Genomic DNA, 17652 nt, shown 5'->3' with positions numbered 1-17652 from the left:
GGCATTCATTCGTCATTCAACTTTCACTTATCCTGTGGTTTGAAATCGTTTCCTTCACGTTGATTTGACAGATCAACGTCTCTTTGGAATAAAATTAATGTCCAACAGAGGGAGCCGTCTGCACGTGGATCGGTAATGATAGCAGTTGGACATGAAGCAGCTTGGGCTTTCCGCCTGCTGGATGCTTTTGCACCTCCACTGGAAAAGCCAACTTTTGCAACAGACATCAAGTACAGCCTCTGCGTGTTCGCAGAGGACCGTATGCGAGCCTGACAGGCTGCGCGCTCAAACCACCACGGGAGCGGGCCCCTCCTTTGTGCACTCCGGAGGAGGTTTATTAAATGAAAAAAAATCACCCCACTACTCCACCCCCGACCCAGAAGTGCCCTGTCTGCTATAAAGAGGACAATTTTCGCGTTTTCCCTCGCTTACGGCCTTACTACCCTGAGAACGCCCGATCTCGTCCGATCTTGGAAGCTAAGCAGGGTCGGGCCTGGTTAGTACTTGGATGGGAGACCGCCTGGGAATACCAGGTGCTGTAAGCTTTTGCACCCACCTCCAATTCACAACACGATTCACTGCTCTTTCCAAAAATTTTGGCATTCATTCGTCATTCAACTTTCACTTATCCTGTGGTTTGAAATCGTTTCCTTCACGTTGATTTGACAGATCAACGTCTCTTTGGAATAAAATTAATGTCCAACAGAGGGAGCCGTCTGCACGGGGATCGGTCATGATAGCACTTGGACATGAAACAGCTTGGGATTTCCGCCTGCTGGATGCCTTTGCACCTCCACTGGAAAAGCCCACTTTTGCAACAAACATCAAATACCGCATCTGCGCGCTCGCAGAGGACCGTATGCGAGCCTGACAGGCTGCGCGCTCAAACCACCCCGGGAGCGGGCCCCTCCTTCGTGCTCTCGGGAGGAGGTCATTAAATGAAAAAAAAATCACCCCACTACTCCATCCCCGACCCGCAAGTGCCGTGTCTGCTATAAAGGGGACAATTTTCACTTTTTCCCTCGCTTACGGCCATACTACCCTGAGAACGCCCGATCTCGTCCGATCTCGGAAGCTAAGCAGGGTCGGGCCTGGTTAGTACTTGGATGGGAGACCGCCTGGGAATACCAGGTGCTGTAAGCTTTTGCACCCACCTCCAATTCTCAACACGATTCACTTCTCTTTCCAAAAATTTTGGCATTCATTCGTCATTCAACTTTCACTTATCCTGTGGTTTGAAATCGTTTCCTTCACGTTGATTTGACAGATCAACGTCTCTTTGGAATAAAATTAATGTCCAACAGAGGGAGCCATCTGCACGGGGATCGGTCATGATAGCACTTGGACATGAAGCAGCTTGGGATTTCCGCCTGCTGGATGCCTTTGCACCTCCACTGGAAAAGCCCACTTTTGCAACAAACATCAAATACTGCATCTGCGTGCTCGCAGAGGACCGTATGCGAGCCTGACAGGCTGCGCGCTCAAACCACCACGGGAGCGGGCCCCTCCTTCGTGCTCTCGGGAGGAGGTCATTAAATGAAAAAAAAATCACCCCACTACTCCATCCCCGACCCGCAAGTGCCCTGTCTGCTATAAAGGGGACAATTTTCACGTTTTCCCTCGCTTACGGCCATACTACCCTGAGAACGCCCGATCTCGTCTGATCTCGGAAGCTAAGCAGGGTCGGGCCTGGTTAGTACTTGGATGGGAGACCGCCTGGGAATACCAGGTGCTGTAAGCTTTTGCACCCACCTCCAATTCTCAACACGATTCACTGCTCTTTCCAAAAATTTTGGCATTCATTCGTCATTCAACTTTCACTTATCCTGTGGTTTGAAATCGTTTCCTTCACGTTGATTTGACAGATCAACGTCTCTTTGGAATAAAATTAATGTCCAACAGAGGGAGCCGTCTGCACGGGAATCGGTAATGATAGCACTTGGACATGAAACAGCTTGGGATTTCCGCCTGCTGGATGCCTTTGCACCTCCACTGGAAAAGCCCACTTTTGCAACAGACATCAAGTACAGCCTCTGCGCGCTCGCAGAGGACCGTATGCGAGCCTGACAGGCTGCGCGCTCAAACCACCACGGGAGCGGGCCCCTCCTTTGTGCACTCCGGAGGAGGTTTATTAAATGAAAAAAAATCACCCCACTTCTCCACCCCCGACCCAGAAGTGCCCTGTCTGCTATAAAGAGGACAATTTTCGCGTTTTCCCTCGCTTACGGCCATACTACCCTGAGAACGCCCGATCTCGTCCGATCTCGGAAGCTAAGCAGGGTCGGGCCTGGTTAGTACTTGGATGGGAGACCGCCTGGGAATACCAGGTGCTGTAAACTTTTGCACCCACCTCCAATTCTCAACACGATTCACTGCTCTTTCCAAAAATTTTGGCATTCATTCGTCATTCAACTTTCACTTATCCTGTGGTTTGAAATCGTTTCCTTCACGTTGATTTGACAGATCAACGTCTCTTTGGAATAAAATTAATGTCCAACAGAGGGAGCCGTCTGCACGGGGATCGGTCATGATAGCACTTGGACATGAAACAGCTTGGGATTTCCGCCTGCTGGATGCCTTTGCACCTCCACTGGAAAAGCCCACTTTTGCAACAAACATCAAATACCGCATCTGCGCGCTCGCAGAGGACCGTATGCGAGCCTGACAGGCTGCGCGCTCCAACCACCACGGGAGCGGGCCCCTCCTTCGTGCTCTCGGGAGGAGGTCATTAAATGAAAAAAAAAAATCACCCCACTACTCCATCCCCGACCCGCAAGTGCCTTGTCTGCTATAAAGGGGACAATTTTCACGTTTTCCCTCGCTTACGGCCATACTACCCTGAGAATGCCCGATCTCGTCCGATCTCGGAAGCTAAGCAGCGTCGGGCCTGGTTAGTACTTGGATGGGAGACCGCCTGGGAATACCAGGTGCTGTAAGCTTTTGCACCCACCTCCAATTCTCAACACGATTCACTGCTCTTTCCAAAAATTTTGGCTTTCATTCGTCCTTCAACTTTCACTTATCCTGTGGTTTGAAATCGTTTCCTTCACGTTGATTTGACAGATCAACGTCTCTTTGGAATAAAATTAATGTCCAACAGAGGGAGCCGTCTGCACGGGGTCGGTCATGATAGCACTTGGACATGAAGCAGCTTGGGATTTCCGCCTGCTGGATGCTTTTGCACCTCCACTGGAAAAGCCAACTTTTGCAACAGACATCAAGTACAGCCTCTGCGTGCTCGCAGAGGACCGTATGCGAGCCTGACAGGCTGCGCGCTCCAACCACCACGGGAGCGGGCCCCTCCTTCGTGCTCTCGGGAGGAGGTCATTAAATGAAAAAAAATCACCCCACTACTCTATCCCCGACCCGCAAGTGCCCTGTCTGCTATAAAGGGGACAATTTTCACGTTTTCCCTCGCTTACGGCCATACTACCCTGAGAACGCCCGATCTCGTCCGATCTCGGAAGCTAAGCAGGGTTGGGCCTGGTTAGTACTTGGATGGGAGACCGCCTGGGAATACCAGGTGCTGTAAGCTTTTGAACCCACCTCCAATTCTCAACACGATTCACTGCTCTTTCCAAAAATTTTGGCTTTCATTAGTCATTCAACTTTCACTTATCCTGTGGTTTGAAATCGTTTCCTTCACGTTGATTTGACAGATCAACGTCTCTTTGGAATAAAATTAATGTCCAACAGAGGGAGCCGTCTGCACGTGGATCGGTAATGATAGCAGTTGGACATGAAGCAGCTTGGGCTTTCCGCCTGCTGGATGCTTTTGCACCTCCACTGGAAAAGCCAACTTTTGCAACAGACATCAAGTACAGCCTCTGCGTGTTCGCAGAGGACCGTATGCGAGCCTGACAGGCTGCGCGCTCAAACCACCACGGGAGCGGGCCCCTCCTTTGTGCACTCCGGAGGAGGTTTATTAAATGAAAAAAAATCACCCCACTACTCCACCCCCGACCCAGAAGTGCCCTGTCTGCTATAAAGAGGACAATTTTCGCGTTTTCCCTCCCTTACGGCCATACTACCCTGAGAACGCCCGATCTCGTCCGATCTCGGAAGCTAAGCAGGGTCGGGCCTGGTTAGTACTTGGATGGGAGACCGCCTGGGAATACCAGGTGCTGTAAGCTTTTGCACCCACCTCCAATTCTCAACACGATTCACTGCTCTTTCCAAAAATTTTGGCATTCATTCGTCATTCAACTTTTACTTATCCTGTGGTTTGAAATCGTTTCCTTCACGTTGATTTGACAGATCAACGTCTCTTTGGAATAAAATTAATGTCCAACAGAGGGAGCCGTCTGCACGGGGATCGGTCATGATAGCTCTTGGACATGAAACAGCTTGGGATTTCCGCCTGCTGGATGCCTTTGCACCTCCACTGGAAAAGCCCACTTTTGCAACAAACATCAAATACCGCATCTGCGCGCTCGCAGAGGACCGTATGCGAGCCTGACAGGCTGCGCGCTCCAACCACCACGGGAGCGGGCCCCTCCTTCGTGCTCTCGGGAGGAGGTCATTAAATGAAAAAAAAAATCACCCCACTACTCCATCCCCGACCCGCAAGTGCCTTGTCTGCTATAAAGGGGACAATTTTCACGTTTTCCCTCGCTTACGGCCATACTACCCTGAGAATGCCCGATCTCGTCCGATCTCGGAAGCTAAGCAGCGTCGGGCCTGGTTAGTACTTGGATGGGAGACCGCCTGGGAATACCAGGTGCTGTAAGCTTTTGCACCCACCTCCAATTCTCAACACGATTCACTGCTCTTTCCAAAAATTTTGGCTTTCATTCGTCCTTCAACTTTCACTTATCCTGTGGTTTGAAATCGTTTCCTTCACGTTGATTTGACAGATCAACGTCTCTTTGGAATAAAATTAATGTCCAACAGAGGGAGCCGTCTGCACGGGGTCGGTCATGATAGCACTTGGACATGAAGCACCTTGGGATTTCCGCCTGCTGGATGCTTTTGCACCTCCACTGGAAAAGCCAACTTTTGCAACAGACATCAAGTACAGCCTTTGCGTGCTCGCAGAGGACCGTATGCGAGCCTGACAGGCTGCGCGCTCCAACCACCACGGGAGCGGGCCCCTCCTTCCTGCTCTCGGGAGGAGGTCATTAAATGAAAAAAAAATCACCCCACGACTCCATCCCCGACCCGCAAGTGCCCTGTCTGCTATAAAGGGGACAATTTTCACGTTTTCCCTCCCTTACGGCCATACTACCCTGAGAACGCCCGATCTCGTCCGATCTCGGAAGCTAAGCAGGGTCGGGCCTGGTTAGTACTTGGATGGGAGACCGCCTGGGAATACCAGGTGCCCTAAGCTTTTGCACCCACCTCCAATTCTCAACACGATTCACTGCTCTTTCCAAAAATTTTGGCTTTCATTAGTCATTCAACTTTCACTTATCCTGTGGTTTGAAATCGTTTCCTTCACGTTGATTTGACAGATCAACGTCTCTTTGGAATAAAATTAATGTCCAACAGAGGGAGCCGTCTGCACGTGGATCGGTAATGATAGCAGTTGGACATGAAGCAGCTTGGGCTTTCCGCCTGCTGGATGCTTTTGCACCTCCACTGGAAAAGCCAACTTTTGCAACAGACATCAAGTACAGCCTCTGCGTGTTCGCAGAGGACCGTATGCGAGCCTGACAGGCTGCGCGCTCAAACCACCACGGGAGCGGGCCCCTCCTTTGTGCACTCCGGAGGAGGTTTATTAAATGAAAAAAAATCACCCCACTACTCCACCCCCGACCCAGAAGTGCCCTGTCTGCTATAAAGAGGACAATTTTCGCGTTTTCCCTCGCTTACGGCCATACTACCCTGAGAACGCCCGATCTCGTCCGATCTCGGAAGCTAAGCAGGGTCGGGCCTGGTTAGTACTTGGATGGGAGACCGCCTGGGAATACCAGGTGCTGTAAGCTTTTGCACCCACCTCCAATTCACAACACGATTCACTGCTCTTTCCAAAAATTTTGGCATTCATTCGTCATTCAACTTTCACTTATCCTGTGGTTTGAAATCGTTTCCTTCACGTTGATTTGACAGTTCAACGTCTCTTTGGAATAAAATTAATGTCCAACAGAGGGAGCCGTCTGCACGGGGATCGGTCATGATAGCACTTGGACATGAAACAGCTTGGGATTTCCGCCTGCTGGATGCCTTTGCACCTCCACTGGAAAAGCCCACTTTTGCAACAAACATCAAATACCGCATCTGCGCGCTCGCAGAGGACCGTATGCGAGCCTGACAGGCTGCGCGCTCAAACCACCCCGGGAGCGGGCCCCTCCTTCGTGCTCTCGGGAGGAGGTCATTAAATGAAAAAAAAAATCACCCCACTACTCCATCCCCGACCCGCAAGTGCCGTGTCTGCTATAAAGGGGACAATTTTCACTTTTTCCCTCGCTTACGGCCATACTACCCTGAGAACGCCCGATCTCGTCCGATCTCGGAAGCTAAGCAGGGTCAGGCCTGGTTAGTACTTGGATGGGAGACCGCCTGGGAATACCAGGTGCTGTAAGCTTTTGCACCCACCTCCAATTCTCCACACGATTCACTGCTCTTTCCAAAAATTTTGGCTTTCATTAGTCATTCAACTTTCACTTATCCTGTGGTTTGAAATCGTTTCCTTCACGTTGATTTGACAGATCAACGTCTCTTTGGAATAAAATTAATGTCCAACAGAGGGAGCCGTCTGCACGGGGTCGGTCATGATAGCACTTGGACATGAAACAGCTTGGGATTTCCGCCTGCTGGATGCCTTTGCACCTCCACTGGAAAAGCCCACTTTTGCAACAAACATCAAATACCGCATCTGCGCGCTCGCAGAGGACCGTATGCGAGCCTGACAGGCTGCGCGCTCCAACCACCACGGGAGCGGGCCCCTCCTTCGTGCTCTCGGGAGGAGGTCATTAAATGAAAAAAAAAATCACCCCACTACTCCATCCCCGACCCGCAAGTGCCTTGTCTGCTATAAAGGGGACAATTTTCACGTTTTCCCTCGCTTACGGCCATACTACCCTGAGAATGCCCGATCTCGTCCGATCTCGGAAGCTAAGCAGCGTCGGGCCTGGTTAGTACTTGGATGGGAGACCGCCTGGGAATACCAGGTGCTGTAAGCTTTTGCACCCACCTCCAATTCTCAACACGATTCACTGCTCTTTCCAAAAATTTTGGCTTTCATTCGTCCTTCAACTTTCACTTATCCTGTGGTTTGAAATCGTTTCCTTCACGTTGATTTGACAGATCAACGTCTCTTTGGAATAAAATTAATGTCCAACAGAGGGAGCCGTCTGCACGGGGTCGGTCATGATAGCACTTGGACATGAAGCAGCTTGGGATTTCCGCCTGCTGGATGCTTTTGCACCTCCACTGGAAAAGCCAACTTTTGCAACAGACATCAAGTACAGCCTCTGCGTGCTCGCAGAGGACCGTATGCGAGCCTGACAGGCTGCGCGCTCCAACCACCACGGGAGCGGGCCCCTCCTTCGTGCTCTCGGGAGGAGGTCATTAAATGAAAAAAAAAAATCACCCCACTACTCTATCCCCGACCCGCAAGTGCCCTGTCTGCTATAAAGGGGACAATTTTCACGTTTTCCCTCCCTTACGGCCATACTACCCTGAGAACGCCCGATCTCGTCCGATCTCGGAAGCTAAGCAGGGTCGGGCCTGGTTAGTACTTGGATGGGAGACCGCCTGGGAATACCAGGTGCCCTAAGCTTTTGCACCCACCTCCAATTCTCAACACGATTCACTGCTCTTTCCAAAAATTTTGGCTTTCATTAGTCATTCAACTTTCACTTATCCTGTGGTTTGAAATCGTTTCCTTCACGTTGATTTGACAGATCAACGTCTCTTTGGAATAAAATTAATGTCCAACAGAGGGAGCCGTCTGCACGTGGATCGGTAATGATAGCAGTTGGACATGAAGCAGCTTGGGCTTTCCGCCTGCTGGATGCTTTTGCACCTCCACTGGAAAAGCCAACTTTTGCAACAGACATCAAGTACAGCCTCTGCGTGTTCGCAGAGGACCGTATGCGAGCCTGACAGGCTGCGCGCTCAAACCACCACGGGAGCGGGCCCCTCCTTTGTGCACTCCGGAGGAGGTTTATTAAATGAAAAAAAATCACCCCACTACTCCACCCCCGACCCAGAAGTGCCCTGTCTGCTATAAAGAGGACAATTTTCGCGTTTTCCCTCGCTTACGGCCATACTACCCTGAGAACGCCCGATCTCGTCCGATCTCGGAAGCTAAGCAGGGTCGGGCCTGGTTAGTACTTGGATGGGAGACCGCCTGGGAATACCAGGTGCTGTAAGCTTTTGCACCCACCTCCAATTCACAACACGATTCACTGCTCTTTCCAAAAATTTTGGCATTCATTCGTCATTCAACTTTCACTTATCCTGTGGTTTGAAATCGTTTCCTTCACGTTGATTTGACAGATCAACGTCTCTTTGGAATAAAATTAATGTCCAACAGAGGGAGCCGTCTGCACGGGGATCGGTCATGATAGCACTTGGACATGAAACAGCTTGGGATTTCCGCCTGCTGGATGCCTTTGCACCTCCACTGGAAAAGCCCACTTTTGCAACAAACATCAAATACCGCATCTGCGCGCTCGCAGAGGACCGTATGCGAGCCTGACAGGCTGCGCGCTCAAACCACCCCGGGAGCGGGCCCCTCCTTCGTGCTCTCGGGAGGAGGTCATTAAATGAAAAAAAAATCACCCCACTACTCCATCCCCGACCCGCAAGTGCCGTGTCTGCTATAAAGGGGACAATTTTCACTTTTTCCCTCGCTTACGGCCATACTACCCTGAGAACGCCCGATCTCGTCCGATCTCGGAAGCTAAGCAGGGTCGGGCCTGGTTAGTACTTGGATGGGAGACCGCCTGGGAATACCAGGTGCTGTAAGCTTTTGCACCCACCTCCAATTCTCCACACGATTCACTGCTCTTTCCAAAAATTTTGGCTTTCATTAGTCATTCAACTTTCACTTATCCTGTGGTTTGAAATCGTTTCCTTCACGTTGATTTGACAGATCAACGTCTCTTTGGAATAAAATTAATGTCCAACAGAGGGAGCCGTCTGCACGGGGTCGGTCATGATAGCACTTGGACATGAAACAGCTTGGGATTTCCGCCTGCTGGATGCCTTTGCACCTCCACTGGAAAAGCCCACTTTTGCAAGAAACATCAAATACCGCATCTGCGCGCTCGCAGAGGACCGTATGCGAGCCTGACAGGCTGCGCGCTCCAACCACCACGGGAGCGGGCCCCTCCTTCGTGCTCTCGGGAGGAGGTCATTAAATGAAAAAAAAATCACCCCACTACTCCATCCCCGACCCGCAAGTGCCTTGTCTGCTATAAAGGGGACAATTTTCACGTTTTCCCTCGCTTACGGCCATACTACCCTGAGAATGCCCGATCTCGTCCGATCTCGGAAGCTAAGCAGCGTCGGGCCTGGTTAGTACTTGGATGGGAGACCGCCTGGGAATACCAGGTGCTGTAAGCTTTTGCACCCACCTCCAATTCTCAACACGATTCACTGCTCTTTCCAAAAATTTTGGCTTTCATTCGTCCTTCAACTTTCACTTATCCTGTGGTTTGAAATCGTTTCCTTCACGTTGATTTGACAGATCAACGTCTCTTTGGAATAAAATTAATGTCCAACAGAGGGAGCCGTCTGCACGGGGTCGGTCATGATAGCACTTGGACATGAAGCAGCTTGGGATTTCCGCCTGCTGGATGCTTTTGCACCTCCACTGGAAAAGCCAACTTTTGCAACAGACATCAAGTACAGCCTCTGCGTGCTCGCAGAGGACCGTATGCGAGCCTGACAGGCTGCGCGCTCCAACCACCACGGGAGCGGGCCCCTCCTTCGTGCTCTCGGGAGGAGGTCATTAAATGAAAAAAAAAAATCACCCCACTACTCTATCCCCGACCCGCAAGTGCCCTGTCTGCTATAAAGGGGACAATTTTCACGTTTTCCCTCCCTTACGGCCATACTACCCTGAGAACGCCCGATCTCGTCCGATCTCGGAAGCTAAGCAGGGTCGGGCCTGGTTAGTACTTGGATGGGAGACCGCCTGGGAATACCAGGTGCCCTAAGCTTTTGCACCCACCTCCAATTCTCAACACGATTCACTGCTCTTTCCAAAAATTTTGGCTTTCATTAGTCATTCAACTTTCACTTATCCTGTGGTTTGAAATCGTTTCCTTCACGTTGATTTGACAGATCAACGTCTCTTTGGAATAAAATTAATGTCCAACAGAGGGAGCCGTCTGCACGTGGATCGGTAATGATAGCAGTTGGACATGAAGCAGCTTGGGCTTTCCGCCTGCTGGATGCTTTTGCACCTCCACTGGAAAAGCCAACTTTTGCAACAGACATCAAGTACAGCCTCTGCGTGTTCGCAGAGGACCGTATGCGAGCCTGACAGGCTGCGCGCTCAAACCACCACGGGAGCGGGCCCCTCCTTTGTGCACTCCGGAGGAGGTTTATTAAATGAAAAAAAATCACCCCACTACTCCACCCCCGACCCAGAAGTGCCCTGTCTGCTATAAAGAGGACAATTTTCGCGGTTTCCCTCGCTTACGGCCATACTACCCTGAGAACACCCGATCTCGTCCGATCTCGGAAGCTAAGCAGGGTCGGGCCTGGTTAGTACTTGGATGGGAGACCGCCTGGGAATACCAGGTGCTGTAAGCTTTTGCACCCACCTCCAATTCACAACACGATTCACTGCTCTTTCCAAAAATTTTGGCATTCATTCGTCATTCAACTTTCACTTATCCTGTGGTTTGAAATCGTTTCCTTCACGTTGATTTGACAGATCAACGTCTCTTTGGAATAAAATTAATGTCCAACAGAGGGAGCCGTCTGCACGGGGATCGGTCATGATAGCACTTGGACATGAAACAGCTTGGGATTTCCGCCTGCTGGATGCCTTTGCACCTCCACTGGAAAAGCCCACTTTTGCAACAAACATCAAATACCGCATCTGCGCGCTCGCAGAGGACCGTATGCGAGCCTGACAGGCTGCGCGCTCAAACCACCCCGGGAGCGGGCCCCTCCTTCGTGCTCTCGGGAGGAGGTCATTAAATGAAAAAAAAATCACCCCACTACTCCATCCCCGACCCGCAAGTGCCGTGTCTGCTATAAAGGGGACAATTTTCACTTTTTCCCTCGCTTACGGCCATACTACCCTGAGAACGCCCGATCTCGTCCGATCTCGGAAGCTAAGCAGGGTCGGGCCTGGTTAGTACTTGGATGGGAGACCGCCTGGGAATACCAGGTGCTGTAAGCTTTTGCACCCACCTCCAATTCTCAACACGATTCACTGCTCTTTCCAAAAATTTTGGCATTCATTCGTCATTCAACTTTCACTTATCCTGTGGTTTGAAATCGTTTCCTTCACGTTGATTTGACAGATCAACGTCTCTTTGGAATAAAATTAATGTCCAACAGAGGGAGCCATCTGCACGGGGATCGGTCATGATAGCACTTGGACATGAAGCAGCTTGGGATTTCCGCCTGCTGGATGCCTTTGCACCTCCACTGGAAAAGCCCACTTTTGCAACAAACATCAAATACTGCATCTGCGTGCTCGCAGAGGACCGTATGCGAGCCTGACAGGCTGCGCGCTCAAACCACCACGGGAGCGGGCCCCTCCTTCGTGCTCTCGGGAGGAGGTCATTAAATGAAAAAAAAATCACCCCACTACTCCATCCCCGACCCGCAAGTGCCCTGTCTGCTATAAAGGGGACAATTTTCACTTTTTCCCTCGCTTACGGCCATACTACCCTGAGAACGCCCGATCTCGTCCGATCTCGGAAGCTAAGCAGGGTCGGGCCTGGTTAGTACTTGGATGGGAGACCGCCTGGGAATACCAGGTGCTGTAAGCTTTTGCACCCACCTCCAATTCTCAACACGATTCACTGCTCTTTCCAAAAATTTTGGCTTTCATTAGTCATTCAACTTTCACTTATCCTGTGGTTTGAAATCGTTTCCTTCACGTTGATTTGACAGATCAACGTCTCTTTGGAATAAAATTAATGTCCAACAGAGGGAGCCGTCTGCACGGGAATCGGTAATGATAGCACTTGGACATGAAACAGCTTGGGATTTCCGCCTGCTGGATGCCTTTGCACCTCCACTGGAAAAGCCCACTTTTGCAACAGACATCAAGTACAGCCTCTGCGCGCTCGCAGAGGACCGTATGCGAGCCTGACAGGCTGCGCGCTCAAACCACCACGGGAGCGGGCCCCTCCTTTGTGCACTCCGGAGGAGGTTTATTAAATGAAAAAAAATCACCCCACTACTCCACCCCCGACCCAGAAGTGCCCTGTCTGCTATAAAGAGGACAATTTTCGCGTTTTCCCTCGCTTACGGCCATACTACCCTGAGAACGCCTGATCTCGTCCGATCTCGGAAGCTAAGCAGGGTCGGGCCTGGTTAGTACTTGGATGGGAGACCGCCTGGGAATACCAGGTGCTGTAAACTTTTGCACCCACCTCCAATTCTCAACACGATTCACTGCTCTTTCCAAAAATTTTGGCATTCATTCGTCATTCAACTTTCACTTATCCTGTGGTTTGAAATCGTTTCCTTCACGTTGATTTGACAGATCAACGTCTCTTTGGAATAAAATTAATGTCCAACAGAGGGAGCCGTCTGCACGGGGATCGGTCATGATAGCACTTGGACATGAAACAGCTTGGGATTTCCGCCTGCTGGATGCCTTTGCACCTCCACTGGAAAAGCCCACTTTTGCAACAAACATCAAATACCGCATCTGCGCGCTCGCAGAGGACCGTATGCGAGCCTGACAGGCTGCGCGCTCCAACCACCACGGGAGCGGGCCCCTCCTTCGTGCTCTCGGGAGGAGGTCATTAAATGAAAAAAAAAAATCACCCCACTACTCCATCCCCGACCCGCAAGTGCCTTGTCTGCTATAAAGGGGACAATTTTCACGTTTTCCCTCGCTTACGGCCATACTACCCTGAGAATGCCCGATCTCGTCCGATCTCGGAAGCTAAGCAGCGTCGGGCCTGGTTAGTACTTGGATGGGAGACCGCCTGGGAATACCAGGTGCTGTAAGCTTTTGCACCCACCTCCAATTCTCAACACGATTCACTGCTCTTTCCAAAAATTTTGGCTTTCATTCGTCCTTCAACTTTCACTTATCCTGTGGTTTGAAATCGTTTCCTTCACGTTGATTTGACAGATCAACGTCTCTTTGGAATAAAATTAATGTCCAACAGAGGGAGCCGTCTGCACGGGGTCGGTCATGATAGCACTTGGACATGAAGCAGCTTGGGATTTCCGCCTGCTGGATGCTTTTGCACCTCCACTGGAAAAGCCAACTTTTGCAACAGACATCAAGTACAGCCTCTGCGTGCTCGCAGAGGACCGTATGCGAGCCTGACAGGCTGCGCGCTCCAACCACCACGGGAGCGGGCCCCTCCTTCGTGCTCTCGGGAGGAGGTCATTAAATGAAAAAAAATCACCCCACTACTCTATCCCCGACCCGCAACTGCCCTGTCTGCTATAAAGGGGACAATTTTCACGTTTTCCCTCGCTTACGGCCATACTACCCTGAGAACGCCCGATCTCGTCCGATCTCGGTAGCTAAGCAGGGTCGGGCCTGGTTAGTACTTGGATGGGAGACCGCCTGGGAATACCAGGTGCTGTAAGCTTTTGAACCCACCTCCAATTCTCAACACGATTCACTGCTCTTTCCAAAAATTTTGGCTTTCATTAGTCATTCAACTTTCACTTATCCTGTGGTTTGAAATCGTTTCCTTCACGTTGATTTGACAGATCAACGTCTCTTTGGAATAAAATTAATGTCCAACAGAGGGAGCCGTCTGCACGTGGATCGGTAATGATAGCAGTTGGACATGAAGCAGCTTGGGCTTTCCGCCTGCTGGATGCTTTTGCACCTCCACTGGAAAAGCCAACTTTTGCAACAGACATCAAGTACAGCCTCTGCGTGTTCGCAGAGGACCGTATGCGAGCCTGACAGGCTGCGCGCTCAAACCACCACGGGAGCGGGCCCCTCCTTTGTGCACTCCGGAGGAGGTTTATTAAATGAAAAAAAATCACCCCACTACTCCACCCCCGACCCAGAAGTGCCCTGTCTGCTATAAAGAGGACAATTTTCGCGTTTTCCCTCGCTTACGGCCATACTACCCTGAGAACGCCCGATCTCGTCCGATCTCGGAAGCTAAGCAGGGTCGGGCCTGGTTAGTACTTGGATGGGAGACCGCCTGGGAATACCAGGTGCTGTAAGCTTTTGCACCCACCTCCAATTCTCAACACGATTCACTGCTCTTTCCAAAAATTTTGGCATTCATTCGTCATTCAACTTTTACTTATCCTGTGGTTTGAAATCGTTTCCTTCACGTTGATTTGACAGATCAACGTCTCTTTGGAATAAAATTAATGTCCAACAGAGGGAGCCGTCTGCACGGGGATCGGTCATGATAGCTCTTGGACATGAAACAGCTTGGGATTTCCGCCTGCTGGATGCCTTTGCACCTCCACTGGAAAAGCCCACTTTTGCAACAAACATCAAATACCGCATCTGCGCGCTCGCAGAGGACCGTATGCGAGCCTGACAGGCTGCGCGCTCCAACCACCACGGGAGCGGGCCCCTCCTTCGTGCTCTCGGGAGGAGGTCATTAAATGAAAAAAAAAAATCACCCCACTACTCTATCCCCGACCCGCAAGTGCCCTGTCTGCTATAAAGAGGACAATTTTCGCGTTTTCCCTCGCTTACGGCCATACTACCCTGAGAACGCCCGATCTCGTCCGATCTCGGAAGCTAAGCAGGGTCGGGCCTGGTTAGTACTTGGATGGGAGACCGCCTGGGAATACCAGGTGCCCTAAGCTTTTGCACCCACCTCCAATTCTCAACACGATTCACTGCTCTTTCCAAAAATTTTGGCTTTCATTAGTCATTCAACTTTCACTTATCCTGTGGTTTGAAATCGTTTCCTTCACGTTGATTTGACAGATCAACGTCTCTTTGGAATAAAATTAATGTCCAACAGAGGGAGCCGTCTGCACGTGGATCGGTAATGATAGCAGTTGGACATGAAGCAGCTTGGGCTTTCCGCCTGCTGGATGCTTTTGCACCTCCACTGGAAAAGCCAACTTTTGCAACAGACATCAAGTACAGCCTCTGCGTGTTCGCAGAGGACCGTATGCGAGCCTGACAGGCTGCGCGCTCAAACCACCACGGGAGCGGGCCCCTCCTTTGTGCACTCCGGAGGAGGTTTATTAAATGAAAAAAAATCACCCCACTACTCCACCCCCGACCCAGAAGTGCCCTGTCTGCTATAAAGAGGACAATTTTCGCGTTTTCCCTCGCTTACGGCCATACTACCCTGAGAACGCCCGATCTCGTCCGATCTCGGAAGCTAAGCAGGGTCGGGCCTGGTTAGTACTTGGATGGGAGACCGCCTGGGAATACCAGGTGCTGTAAGCTTTTGCACCCACCTCCAATTCACAACACGATTCACTGCTCTTTCCAAAAATTTTGGCATTCATTCGTCATTCAACTTTCACTTATCCTGTGGTTTGAAATCGTTTCCTTCACGTTGATTTGACAGATCAACGTCTCTTTGGAATAAAATTAATGTCCAACAGAGGGAGCCGTCTGCACGGGGATCGGTCATGATAGCACTTGGACATGAAACAGCTTGGGATTTCCGCCTGCTGGATGCCTTTGCACCTCCACTGGAAAAGCCCACTTTTGCAACAAACATCAAATACCGCATCTGCGCGCTCGCAGAGGACCGTATGCGAGCCTGACAGGCTGCGCGCTCAAACCACCCCGGGAGCGGGCCCCTCCTTCGTGCTCTCGGGAGGAGGTCATTAAATGAAAAAAAAATCACCCCACTACTCCATCCCCGACCCGCAAGTGCCGTGTCTGCTATAAAGGGGACAATTTTCACTTTTTCCCTCGCTTACGGCCATACTACCCTGAGAACGCCCGATCTCGTCCGATCTCGGAAGCTAAGCAGGGTCGGGCCTGGTTAGTACTTGGATGGGAGACCGCCTGGGAATACCAGGTGCTGTAAGCTTTTGCACCCACCTCCAATTCTCAACACGATTCACTGCTCTTTCCAAAAATTTTGGCATTCATTCGTCATTCAACTTTCACTTATCCTGTGGTTTGAAATCGTTTCCTTCACGTTGATTTGACAGATCAACGTCTCTTTGGAATAAAATTAATGTCCAACAGAGGGAGCCATCTGCACGGGGATCGGTCATGATAGCACTTGGACATGAAGCAGCTTGGGATTTCCGCCTGCTGGATGCCTTTGCACCTCCACTGGAAAAGCCCACTTTTGCAACAAACATCAAATACTGCATCTGCGTGCTCTAGAGGACCGTATGCGAGCCTGACAGGCTGCGCGCTCAAACCACCACGGGAGCGGGCCCCTCCTTCGTGCTCTCGGGAGGAGGTTTATTAAATGAAAAAAAATCACCCCACTACTCCACCCCCGACCCAGAAGTGCCCTGTCTGCTATAAAGAGGACAATTTTCGCGTTTTCCCTCGCTTACGGCCGTACTACCCTGAGAACGCCCGATCTCGTCCGATCTCGGAAGCTAAGCAGGGTCGGGCCTGGTTAGTACTTGGATGGGAGACCGCCTGGGAATACCAGGTGCTGTAAACTTTTGCACCCACCTCCAATTCTCAACACGATTCACTGCTCTTTCCAAAAATTTTGGCATTCATTCGTCATTCAACTTTCACTTATCCTGTGGTTTGAAATCGTTTCCTTCACGTTGATTTGACAGATCAACGTCTCTTTGGAATAAAATTAATGTCCAACAGAGGGAGCCGTCTGCACGGGGATCGGTCATGATAGCACTTGGACATGAAACAGCTTGGGATTTCCGCCTGCTGGATGCCTTTGCACCTCCACTGGAAAAGCCCACTTTTGCAACAAACATCAAATACCGCATCTGCGCGCTCGCAGAGGACCGTATGCGAGCCTGACAGGCTGCGCGCTCCAACCACCATGGGAGCGGGCCCCTCCTTCGTGCTCTCGGGAGGAGGTCATTAAATGAAAAAAAAAAATCACCCCACTACTCCATCCCCGACCCGCAAGTGCCTTGTCTGCTATAAAGGGGACAATTTTCACGTTTTCCCTCGCTTACGGCCATACTACCCTGAGAACGCCCGATCTCGTCCGATCTCGGAAGCTAAGCAGGGTCGGGCCTTGTTAGTACTTGGATGGGAGACCGCCTGGGAATACCAGGTGCTGTAAGCTTTTGCACCCACCTCCAATTCTCCACACGATTCACTGCTCTTTCCAAAAATTTTGGCATTCATTCGTCATTCAACTTTCACTTATCCTGTGGTTTGAAATCGTTTCCTTCACGTTGATTTGACAGATCAACGTCTCTTTGGAATAAAATTAATGTCCAACAGAGGGAGCCGTCTGCACGGGGATCGGTCATGATAGCACTTGGACATGAAGCAGCTTGGGATTTCCGCCTGCTGGATGCCTTTGCACCTCCACTGGAAAAGCCCACTTTTGCAACAAACATCAAATACCGCATCTGCGTGCTCGCAGAGGACCGTATGCGAGCCTGACAGGCTGCGCGCTCAAACCACCACGGGAGCGG

General features: G+C 50.8%; 29 non-coding genes across 29 annotated transcripts; all 29 read left to right on the top strand.

The window, feature by feature from the left end:
- Nucleotides 1-426: 426 nt before the first annotated feature.
- Nucleotides 427-545, top strand: LOC127612308 (5S ribosomal RNA). The gene has a single exon (XR_007965742.1). It is a non-coding gene; the product is annotated as a 5S ribosomal RNA (ribosomal RNA).
- A 479-nt stretch (nt 546-1024) lies between these two features.
- On the top strand, nt 1025-1143 carry LOC127612364 (5S ribosomal RNA). Its single transcript, XR_007965794.1, has one exon. It is a non-coding gene; the product is annotated as a 5S ribosomal RNA (ribosomal RNA).
- Nucleotides 1144-1622: 479 nt separating this feature from the next.
- Nucleotides 1623-1741, top strand: LOC127612229 (5S ribosomal RNA). Its single transcript, XR_007965663.1, has one exon. It is a non-coding gene; the product is annotated as a 5S ribosomal RNA (ribosomal RNA).
- Nucleotides 1742-2220: 479 nt separating this feature from the next.
- On the top strand, nt 2221-2339 carry LOC127612256 (5S ribosomal RNA). Its single transcript, XR_007965690.1, has one exon. It is a non-coding gene; the product is annotated as a 5S ribosomal RNA (ribosomal RNA).
- Nucleotides 2340-2820: 481 nt separating this feature from the next.
- Nucleotides 2821-2939, top strand: LOC127612318 (5S ribosomal RNA). The gene has a single exon (XR_007965752.1). It is a non-coding gene; the product is annotated as a 5S ribosomal RNA (ribosomal RNA).
- Nucleotides 2940-3416: 477 nt separating this feature from the next.
- Nucleotides 3417-3535, top strand: LOC127612408 (5S ribosomal RNA). Its single transcript, XR_007965832.1, has one exon. It is a non-coding gene; the product is annotated as a 5S ribosomal RNA (ribosomal RNA).
- A 479-nt stretch (nt 3536-4014) lies between these two features.
- Nucleotides 4015-4133, top strand: LOC127612264 (5S ribosomal RNA). Its single transcript, XR_007965698.1, has one exon. It is a non-coding gene; the product is annotated as a 5S ribosomal RNA (ribosomal RNA).
- Nucleotides 4134-4613: 480 nt separating this feature from the next.
- Nucleotides 4614-4732, top strand: LOC127612317 (5S ribosomal RNA). The gene has a single exon (XR_007965751.1). It is a non-coding gene; the product is annotated as a 5S ribosomal RNA (ribosomal RNA).
- A 478-nt stretch (nt 4733-5210) lies between these two features.
- LOC127612338 (5S ribosomal RNA) lies at nt 5211-5329 on the top strand. The gene has a single exon (XR_007965771.1). It is a non-coding gene; the product is annotated as a 5S ribosomal RNA (ribosomal RNA).
- A 479-nt stretch (nt 5330-5808) lies between these two features.
- Nucleotides 5809-5927, top strand: LOC127612352 (5S ribosomal RNA). Its single transcript, XR_007965786.1, has one exon. It is a non-coding gene; the product is annotated as a 5S ribosomal RNA (ribosomal RNA).
- Nucleotides 5928-6407: 480 nt separating this feature from the next.
- LOC127612396 (5S ribosomal RNA) lies at nt 6408-6526 on the top strand. The gene has a single exon (XR_007965820.1). It is a non-coding gene; the product is annotated as a 5S ribosomal RNA (ribosomal RNA).
- A 479-nt stretch (nt 6527-7005) lies between these two features.
- Nucleotides 7006-7124, top strand: LOC127612316 (5S ribosomal RNA). The gene has a single exon (XR_007965749.1). It is a non-coding gene; the product is annotated as a 5S ribosomal RNA (ribosomal RNA).
- Nucleotides 7125-7604: 480 nt separating this feature from the next.
- LOC127612337 (5S ribosomal RNA) lies at nt 7605-7723 on the top strand. The gene has a single exon (XR_007965770.1). It is a non-coding gene; the product is annotated as a 5S ribosomal RNA (ribosomal RNA).
- Nucleotides 7724-8202: 479 nt separating this feature from the next.
- Nucleotides 8203-8321, top strand: LOC127612339 (5S ribosomal RNA). Its single transcript, XR_007965773.1, has one exon. It is a non-coding gene; the product is annotated as a 5S ribosomal RNA (ribosomal RNA).
- A 479-nt stretch (nt 8322-8800) lies between these two features.
- Nucleotides 8801-8919, top strand: LOC127612327 (5S ribosomal RNA). The gene has a single exon (XR_007965760.1). It is a non-coding gene; the product is annotated as a 5S ribosomal RNA (ribosomal RNA).
- A 478-nt stretch (nt 8920-9397) lies between these two features.
- On the top strand, nt 9398-9516 carry LOC127612314 (5S ribosomal RNA). The gene has a single exon (XR_007965747.1). It is a non-coding gene; the product is annotated as a 5S ribosomal RNA (ribosomal RNA).
- A 480-nt stretch (nt 9517-9996) lies between these two features.
- Nucleotides 9997-10115, top strand: LOC127612336 (5S ribosomal RNA). Its single transcript, XR_007965769.1, has one exon. It is a non-coding gene; the product is annotated as a 5S ribosomal RNA (ribosomal RNA).
- Nucleotides 10116-10594: 479 nt separating this feature from the next.
- On the top strand, nt 10595-10713 carry LOC127612223 (5S ribosomal RNA). Its single transcript, XR_007965657.1, has one exon. It is a non-coding gene; the product is annotated as a 5S ribosomal RNA (ribosomal RNA).
- Nucleotides 10714-11192: 479 nt separating this feature from the next.
- LOC127612315 (5S ribosomal RNA) lies at nt 11193-11311 on the top strand. The gene has a single exon (XR_007965748.1). It is a non-coding gene; the product is annotated as a 5S ribosomal RNA (ribosomal RNA).
- A 479-nt stretch (nt 11312-11790) lies between these two features.
- Nucleotides 11791-11909, top strand: LOC127612303 (5S ribosomal RNA). Its single transcript, XR_007965736.1, has one exon. It is a non-coding gene; the product is annotated as a 5S ribosomal RNA (ribosomal RNA).
- A 479-nt stretch (nt 11910-12388) lies between these two features.
- Nucleotides 12389-12507, top strand: LOC127612292 (5S ribosomal RNA). Its single transcript, XR_007965725.1, has one exon. It is a non-coding gene; the product is annotated as a 5S ribosomal RNA (ribosomal RNA).
- A 481-nt stretch (nt 12508-12988) lies between these two features.
- Nucleotides 12989-13107, top strand: LOC127612313 (5S ribosomal RNA). The gene has a single exon (XR_007965746.1). It is a non-coding gene; the product is annotated as a 5S ribosomal RNA (ribosomal RNA).
- Nucleotides 13108-13584: 477 nt separating this feature from the next.
- On the top strand, nt 13585-13703 carry LOC127612244 (5S ribosomal RNA). Its single transcript, XR_007965678.1, has one exon. It is a non-coding gene; the product is annotated as a 5S ribosomal RNA (ribosomal RNA).
- A 479-nt stretch (nt 13704-14182) lies between these two features.
- On the top strand, nt 14183-14301 carry LOC127612291 (5S ribosomal RNA). The gene has a single exon (XR_007965724.1). It is a non-coding gene; the product is annotated as a 5S ribosomal RNA (ribosomal RNA).
- Nucleotides 14302-14782: 481 nt separating this feature from the next.
- On the top strand, nt 14783-14901 carry LOC127612282 (5S ribosomal RNA). The gene has a single exon (XR_007965715.1). It is a non-coding gene; the product is annotated as a 5S ribosomal RNA (ribosomal RNA).
- A 479-nt stretch (nt 14902-15380) lies between these two features.
- LOC127612278 (5S ribosomal RNA) lies at nt 15381-15499 on the top strand. The gene has a single exon (XR_007965712.1). It is a non-coding gene; the product is annotated as a 5S ribosomal RNA (ribosomal RNA).
- Nucleotides 15500-15978: 479 nt separating this feature from the next.
- LOC127612266 (5S ribosomal RNA) lies at nt 15979-16097 on the top strand. The gene has a single exon (XR_007965700.1). It is a non-coding gene; the product is annotated as a 5S ribosomal RNA (ribosomal RNA).
- Nucleotides 16098-16575: 478 nt separating this feature from the next.
- LOC127612307 (5S ribosomal RNA) lies at nt 16576-16694 on the top strand. Its single transcript, XR_007965741.1, has one exon. It is a non-coding gene; the product is annotated as a 5S ribosomal RNA (ribosomal RNA).
- Nucleotides 16695-17175: 481 nt separating this feature from the next.
- On the top strand, nt 17176-17294 carry LOC127612289 (5S ribosomal RNA). The gene has a single exon (XR_007965723.1). It is a non-coding gene; the product is annotated as a 5S ribosomal RNA (ribosomal RNA).
- The last annotated feature ends 358 nt before the right edge of the window (nt 17295-17652 follow it).

The sequence above is a fragment of the Hippocampus zosterae genome, chromosome 12, assembly GCF_025434085.1.
Source record: "Hippocampus zosterae strain Florida chromosome 12, ASM2543408v3, whole genome shotgun sequence".
In the NCBI taxonomy this organism is placed as follows: domain Eukaryota; kingdom Metazoa; phylum Chordata; class Actinopteri; order Syngnathiformes; family Syngnathidae; genus Hippocampus; species Hippocampus zosterae.
This window is presented reverse-complemented; position numbering and strand designations above follow the sequence as displayed.